General features: G+C 35.1%; 1 long non-coding RNA gene across 1 annotated transcript; it reads right to left on the bottom strand.

Moving 5' to 3' along the window:
• Positions 1-6,435: 6,435 nt before the first annotated feature.
• Positions 6,436-8,590, bottom strand: LOC308614536. Its single transcript, XR_014015408.1, has 3 exons — positions 8,503-8,590; positions 7,560-7,636; positions 6,436-6,520 (listed from the first exon to the last, which is right to left on the bottom strand). It is a non-coding gene; the product is annotated as an uncharacterized lncRNA (long non-coding RNA).
• Between the last annotated feature and the right edge of the window lie 481 nt (positions 8,591-9,071).

Raw genomic sequence — 9,071 nt, 5'->3', positions numbered from 1 at the left:
TTTATTATTCTGATTTTCCTATATGCATTAATCAATATAATCAACCCCATATTTATATAATCAATTCCATATTGTTCACTGGGCTATAGTTAGCCTTATGCAATTATACTTCACATCAATACTTCATAATGATACAGTGAATATTCTTTTTTAAAAAACACTAAAATAAGACAAGAATTTTGACTATTACTCACATTGGTCTGTATGCTCCTAACACAGGGGTGCAACCATAGACCTGGTACCCATGGAAGATGCTTAAATCATTTCAGGTGTGTCCATTCTGAGGCCTACAGAGCAGAGCAAATGATAAAGATAATTGAGACCTTATTTCCATTGATCCCTGCTTTCCACCGTTCATTTACTCCATCATTTAGGTATTTATATATTTTTCATGATATAGATTTTTTTTCTCTTAACAGAGGAAACTCTCTCAAACTTGAAACTGATCCAGTAAATAAAACTGACTCTTATTTATCAGGCTACATGATTCTTAGCCACAGAGGTAACATCCTTGATTCATTTATTTCTTAGGAGGCAGCAGTGTCTTCTTCAATTTTTATTACTAAGATTTCTTGCCTCACCACATATGTTCATAGCTGGACAATGCTTAACATTCTTCTTTATCTATTCTATTTTATTCTACCATCAATCCATTAGTAATAATAAATCTAAATCTATGAACTCAAAATAAGAACACAATATTTGTATATTTCTGACATCTGTCTACAGCAGGGGTCTCCAACCCCCGGACTGCAGACTGGTACTGGTCCAAGGCCTGTTAGGAACCGGGCTGCACAGCAGGAAGTGAGCAGCAGGCGAGCGAGCGAAGCTTCGTCTGCCGCTCCCCATCGCTGCTCTCCATCGTTCGCATTGCCGCGTGAACCGTCTCCCTCCGTGCCATCCGTGGAAAAATTGTCTTCCACGAAACCGCTCCCTGGTGCCAAAAATGTTGGGGACCGCTGGTCTACTGGATCATTTCCAAAAGAGAGATTTAATTAATTATGTTTTGTGTTGGACCCCGGAGTTCCAGACACATAGTATTCATTGTTTATAACTCATATGCCACCAGTTGTCATCACTGGTATATGTTTCTCTTTTTCTTCATTCATTTCTGCATCTGTATTAAATAAATCAGATTAATTCACTGATAATAATATAATGAATACATGATTCCAAAACCCAAGAGCAAGATATTTGCATATCCCAAGTATAGTATATAAAGCCATATCCCATGTAGACTTTATCTCTTTGATCAGTGAATTTCAATGTTAATTAAATAACATAATACTTCATACGATTTTTAAATTTGGACATAGTTAATTTTAATTATATTTATTATTTTTTAAATAATACTGTGAAACCTTTAAACAAATAACCCAAACCAAGAAAAGAACTTTGACCTTTGACCGTTACTCACCTTTGTCTCTTTCCTGACACGGAGGCAACATGACAATCTCAATCAGCTTGGAAGATCCATTCTGAATAGTACCAAGCAGAGAAGAAAATAAAAAGATGGAGACATTCTCTCCATTGATTCATTGTCTCCACCATCCAGATACATAGTCATTTAGGTATTTATTGATTAATGGTAATATTTATTTATTTTCCTCTCAACAAATTCAGCATCAAACTTGTAACTAACTCAGATCAGAAACTGTACATATCACTGTCTATACCATCCTTAGTCAAAGATGTAATACACTTGATCCATTTAATATTCATTTAAATTTATATTAGTATTTTCTTTACTATACATTTTAAAGATGAACAATACTTCAGACTCTTCATTTTTACTTACACATTTGTTTATTTATTCTGCCGTTTATTCTTTTAGAATAAGGTTTTGTAAAATTCACAGACACAAAGATCAGGAACAATATCTTTTTATATTCCTGACATCTGCCTATAGAATCTCTTTAAACAGAAGGAATGGGCTGGATTTCTTTGTGCTGGACCTCAGAGTTTCAGACACACAAGTATTCATCGTATACAACTCATACGTCACTAGCCATCATCGTCGGTCCACGATTGGACTCTTTCTTCATTCTGATCTATATTTACTGATCAATTCATCAATAATAATAAAATAAATATCTGTGAATCACAAATATTCAAGGACTAGATCCTTAATATCTATCTATAGAATCATTTGCCTCATTGAATATTCTTCTTTCATTAATCATCTTCATTGAGGCAAATACCTATTAAGCAACATAACATCTCATGTCAATTCTATATTTATCCATAGACCATGCCTAGCCTTCTTTGAATACATTTAATGCTATTTTTTATTATCACAGCGAATAAACAAGCACCCAAACCAAGAGAAGAATTTGACAATTACTTACATGGACCACATGTACTTATACACAGGACAACCAGCAGAGTTCCTGATAATGGTCAATGCTTAACTAATTCAGCTGCATCCATTCTGAGGAATACAAAGCAGAGAAGATAATAAGAAGATTGAGAGACACTCCACTGATACGTACATTTCAACTTTCACATGATCACTTACTTAGGAAAACAGTACATTGGGGTCATGTTTATTAATTTATTCTTAACAAACAAAACAGCATCAAGCTTGACACAGACCAAGAATAAGAACTTTGTTGGTTATTTACTGTCTGTATCATTCTCAACCAAAGAGGTCAGACATTTGAGCCACTTACATTTCCTAATGAACTTAAGTATTTTCAATCAATGTTAATAGTTTTTATTGACTCACCACATATATTAAGAGTGAATATGCTTCAGCCTCTTCATCTTAACTTATTTACACTTGTACATTGATTATTTCTTTGGGCTAATTTTTATAGTATCAATAAAATCAAAGACTCATAAACACAAACCAAGAAAATTGTTCTTTTATTTTCCTAATACTTGTCAGTAATAGCATGTCAAATAGAGGTGACAAATTATACTTCTTTTTTTACTGGACCTCAGAGTTTCAAACACATAGTATTCATCATCCATGACTCATACGATATCAGTCATCATCACTGGTCCATATATGGGCCTCTATTTCTTTATTCTCATTGGCATAGTTCATTGATTAATTCATTAAGTGACTGATATTATATTTCACACTTTTACAATATAGTGAATACTTGAGGAAAAAAAAGCTCTCAAAGACATGAATTTAATTACTGTATTACTCACATTGGTCTATAGAGCACAGGACCATGCAAGATGCTTAAACCCACCAGCATGCGTCCATTCTGAGGAGTACAGAACACAGCAGAAAAAAAAATTTGAGACGTTCTCTGAATTGGTCCTGGTTTTCTTCACTTTGTTTGCTCAGACATGAAAGTATTTATTATTTTCCATAATTTATACACATACATAAGCATAAATATAAATATAATATGATCCTTAGAAAAACGATCCTAACATCTTTCCATAAGATCACTTCAAACAGAGGCAACAGATTATATTTCCTTTTTGATTGGACCTCAGAGTTTCAGACACAAAGTAGTCATCGTCCATGGCTCATACTCCACCAACGGTCATCACTGGTCCACACCTGAGCCTCTGTGTCTTCATTCTCATGGACATTTTCTATGACTGGTGTTTTGGATTATATTTCACTTTTAACAGTGCAGTGAATACCCTTAAAAAAAAACTTCTTAAACACAAGAACTTAACCTTTACTCACATTCATCTCTAGGCTCTTAACACACAGAGGAAACCATAGAAAATGCTTGAATCAGCTTGAGTGTGTCGAGTCTGGGGAGTACAAGATGAGGTGGATGATTAAAAATTTATATTTTTCAAAAGAAGATCCATCAGTCTTTGTTTACATCATTTCATTTTTTCATTTACAAAGGTATTTATTAATTTTTCCAAATATATGTACATATGAGATATATACATATGAAACAAGATTGACATCCTCTACTGAGACAGACCCAGGCCTATAAAACTATGTATTACTTATCAAGGTCAGTGTCTGTATGATCCTTAGGAAAAGAGGTAACACCGTTGGTCCATTTATTTCTTAACATGCATCAGTTTCCTCAGTTTATATTAATAGTATTTCTTGCCTCTCGTGTATATTCATAGGTAGACAAAGCACCATCCTCATTTTTATTTATTTGTATTTTGTTTATTGGCTCTATCATTAATCGATTTATATTAATAATATATAAATCCATGAATCCAAAATTACAAGAACAGTATCCTTGTAAACTCTTAACATCGATCCACAGGATCATTTGTGAGAGAGGAAACAGATTAGATTTTGTTTTGTGTTGGACCTCAGACTTCCAGACATGTGGCATTCATCGTATAAGACCCCTAGGTCATCAGACGTCATCACTGATCTGGGGTTGGGCCCCTTTTTCTTCATTCTCCTCTACAGTTGTTTATACATTAATTCATCAATCTACTAACAAAAATTAAGTAAATATATATGAATTACAAAAATACAAGGAAAAGAGCTTTCAGTATCCCTGTCATTTTTCTTTAGAATCATTGCCTAATTGAATATACATACCTCTTCCATTAATCATCATTGTTGTAAAAACAGATTAATCAGCCTAATGTTTCAGACACTTCCAATTTAATCACTGGACCATAGTTGGTCTTTTTTCTTATATTTAATACACTTTTAATTATTACAGGGATACCCTGAACAAATCACCCAAACCAGGACAAGAACTTTGATTATTACTCACACTGGACTTAATGCTCCTACACAGAGATGCTCCCATGAGCTCCTGAGTTCAGTGTCCTCTTTCTGAGAAGTACAAAGCAAAACAGATATAACAAGATCAAGACATTATCTCCACTGTTCTGTGCACTCCACCTTACATTCAGTCAATCATTTAGTAATATGTTAATCTGGGATAATACTTAACCAATTTCCTCTTTAAAAAATGAATAATATCAGACTTGCTATGGGCTCAGAATAAGAACGTCTCTATTAGCATGAGCCAAAGAGGTAAGACTCTCGAACACTTGAACCACTTATTTTTCTTAATGGTATTCAGTATTCTCAACACATTTTAACAGTTTCTATTGCCTTACCCCATATCTTAAGAGTGCATATGTTTCATGCTCGGCATCCTCACTTTTTTATATTTGCACACTGATTCTTTAATTGATCCATTTATAATAAAAGAATCAAAATTCACAAAAATAGTCTAAGAAAATAGTCCCTTTAGATTCCAAAAATCAGTCTATAGGATTTCAAACAGAGGCAACAGACTATATTTCTTTCTGATCGGACCTCAGATTCCAGAATGAAGTAGTCATCATCCATGACTCATACTCCACCAGCCGTCATCATCGATCCACATGTCAGCCTCTTGTCGCTCATCCTCCTGTACGTTAGCTCATTAATTAATTTCTTATTCACTGATATTAATTTTTAAAACCCTATGATTCACATAAAAACAAAGAATAAGAACCTTGGAGCTTCCCTGGTGGTGCAGTGGTTGAGAATCTGCCTGCCAATGCAGGGGACACAGGTTCGAGCCCTGGCCTGGGAAGATCCCACATGCCGCGGAGCAACTGGGCCTGTGAGCCACAATTACTGAGCCTGCGCGTCTGGAGCCTGTGCTCCACAACAGAGGCCGCGACAGTGAGAGGCCCGTGCACCGCGATGAAGAGTGGCCCCCACTTGCCACAACTAGAGAAAGCCCATGCACAGAAACGAAGACCCAACACAGCCATAAATAAATAAATAAAATAAATTTAAGAATAAGAACCTTGACTATTTTACATCTGTCCATAGAATCATTTATCACATTGATATCTCTCTTTCATTAATTACTCTTACAATACCATAAATTGATTAATAAATACTATTGGGAATAATCCCATATTTATCACTGGCCATGGATGGCCAATAGGTACACTTTTTTAAAAAACCTTTCGAATGAAGACATGAACGTTATTACTCACATTGGTCTCTATACACCAAAGATGTGGAGACAACCAGAAAACGTGACCACGAAAGAATTTTTCAATCAGCTCGACAGGTCCATTCTGAGGAATATAAAGCAGAGTAGATGATGTTTCAGAAATGAGACTGGGCTTCCCTGGTTGCACAGTGGTTAAGAATCCTCCTGCCAATGCAGGGGACACGGGTTTGAGCCCTAGTCCAGGAATATCCCACATGCCACAGAGCAACTAAGCCCGTGTGCCACAACTACTGAGCCTGCGCTCTAGAGCCCACGAGCCACAACTACTGAGCCCATGTGCCACAACTACTAAAGCCCGTGCGCCTAGAGCCCATGCTCCACAACAAGAGAAACCACCGCAATGAGAAGCCTGTGCACCGCAACGAAGAGTAGCCCCCACTCGCCGCAACTAGAGAAAGCCCGTGCGCAGCAACGAAGACCCAACGCAGCCAAAAATAAATAAATAAAATAAATTTATAAAAATGAGACCTTGTCTGAATGAATTTTTCCTTTCCACATTATATTCGTTCAGTCCTTTAGGTAGTTATTATGTTTCATAATTTAGATTTTTTTCTCTTAACAAAAGGAACAACCTTAAATTTGAGACTGACCTAGAAAATAAAATTGACTGTAATTATGAATCTATATGATCCTTAGCCAAAGAGGTGACACTCTTGATACATTTAGCCAAAGAGGTGACACTCTTAATACATTTATTTCTAAAGAGGCATCAATATTTTCAATTTTTATTAATAGTAATTCTTGCCTCACCACATATGCTCACAGTTGAACAACAGTTGAGCAGTTGAACAAATAAACTGTTTATATGTTTATTTATTATTTCTTTAATGGTCCTTTATCTATTTATTGATACTTCTTTAACAGTAATATCATTCATCCATTCATTAACAATAATAAATTTAATCAATGAATCCAGGGTAAGAACATGATCTCTGTATATTTCTAATATATGCCTACAAGATCATTTCCAACACAGGTATTTGACGAATTATGTTTTGTGTTGGACCTCAAAGTTCCAGACACATATTATTCACCATCCACAACACATACACCACCAGTTGTCTTCATTGGTTCAGGTTTGGCTGTCTTTTTCCTCATTCATTTATCAAGTAAATCATTAATTTATTAATAACAATAAAATAAACACACGGGCTTCCCTGGTGGCGCAGTGGTTGAGAGTCCGCCTGCCGATGCAGGGGACACGGGTTTGTGCCCCGGTCCGGGAAGATCCCACATGCCGCGGAGCGGCTAGGCCCGTGAGCCATGGCCACTGAGCCTGCGCGTCCAGAGCCTGTGCTCCGCAACGGGAGAGGCCACAACAGTGAGAGGCCCGCGTACCGCAAAATAAAATAAAATAAAATAAAATAAACACATAATTCTCAAAATCCAAGAATAGGATCCTTGAATATTCCCAACATCTGTCTATAGAACTATTTCACACATGGACTGATTCTCTTTATTAACCAACCTCAATGGTACACAATACTGATGACTCAGCATACTGTTTCATATCATATTTATCATTGGGCCATAGTTAACTTTTTTATTATGTTTAATACTTTTAATAATTCAATGAATACCTTTAAACAAATGACCCAATCTAAGATGACAAACTTGACTATTACTCACCTTTGTCTCTTTCTAATACAGAGGCAATAGGACAATCTTGATCACGGCCGAAGCTGAAATCAGCTGGGGCATCAATTCTGAATAGTACCAAGCAGAGCAGGTGATAAAAAGTTTGATATTCTCTCCATTGATCCATACTTTCCACCATTCATATACGTAGTCATTTAGGTATTTATTAATTTATGGTAATATTTATTTGTTTTTTCCTTAATAAAACAAACATCAAGCTTGCAACAGACTCAGATCAATAATTGACTATTACATATCACTGTCTATATCATCCTTACTCAAAAATGCATAATACACTTGATCTGTTAATTATCCATTCTAACTTATATTAATATTATTTCTCTTTACTATGTATTTAAGTAATGAACAGTACTTAACCCTCTTCATCTTTAGTCACTTATATACTTGTTTATTCGGCCAGTAACATTTTATAATAATATTTTTAAAAAACTCATGAACCACAAAGAATAAAACAAGGTTCCTCTATATTCCTGACATCTGTCTATAGGAACACTTCCAACAGAGGAAATGGACTAGATTTCTTTTGCTGGACCTCAGAGTTTCAGACACACAGTATTCATCATATACGGCTCATATGCCATCAGTCGCCATCAATGGTCCAAGCTTAGACTCTTTTGCTTTATTCTCATCTACATTTGTTTACTGATCACTTTATTAATTCATTAATAATAATAAAATAAATATCTGTGAGTCAAAAAACTCAAGGACAAGATCTTAAATCCTAACTTCTGCCTATAGAATCTTTTGCCTCATGGAATATACTTATTTCAATAATCATCCTCATTGTGGCAAATATTGATGAATCAACACAAAGTATCATGTCAATTCCATGAGAATCATTAAGCCATGTTTGGCCACCTTTGACTATATTTAATAATTTTTAGTATTACGCTGAATATCTTATACAAACCACCTAAACCGTGAGAGGAATCTGTTGCTCACGTTGGTCTTCATGCTCTTACACACAGGGGCATCCATGGAGGTCCTGATCATGGCCAAATATGTAAATAGGTTCCAGTGTATCCATTCTGAGGCGTAAAAAGCAGGAGAGATAATAACAACTTTGAGATACTCATTATTGATCCACACATTCCACCTTCATTTAGGAATATAATAAATTCAGGTCATAGTTCTTATTTTTCTCTTAGGAAAATGAACAATATCAAACCTGGCACTACCATAGAATAAGAACTTTGACTGTTATTCATTTTCTATATCATTCTTAGCCAAAGAGGTATGACATTTGTACCATTTACATTTCCAAATGAACTTCAGTATTTGCAATCAATAGTATTAGTTTTTATTGACTCACCACATATATTAAGAGTGAATATGCTTCAGCCTCTTCATCTTAACTTATTTTTACTTATACTTATTTCTTTGGGCTATTTTTTTAAAGTAAAATCAAAATTCATGAACACAAACCAAGAAAATTGCTCTTTTATTTTCCTAATATTTGTCTATGGTGTAATACCAAATAGA

Source organism: Mesoplodon bidens (assembly GCF_964165515.1).
Source record: "Mesoplodon bidens genome assembly, chromosome: 3".
Classification (NCBI taxonomy): Eukaryota; Metazoa; Chordata; class Mammalia; order Artiodactyla; family Ziphiidae; genus Mesoplodon; species Mesoplodon bidens.
The sequence above is the reverse complement of the archived record's forward strand: the minus strand, read 5'-3'. Positions and strand labels throughout refer to the sequence as shown.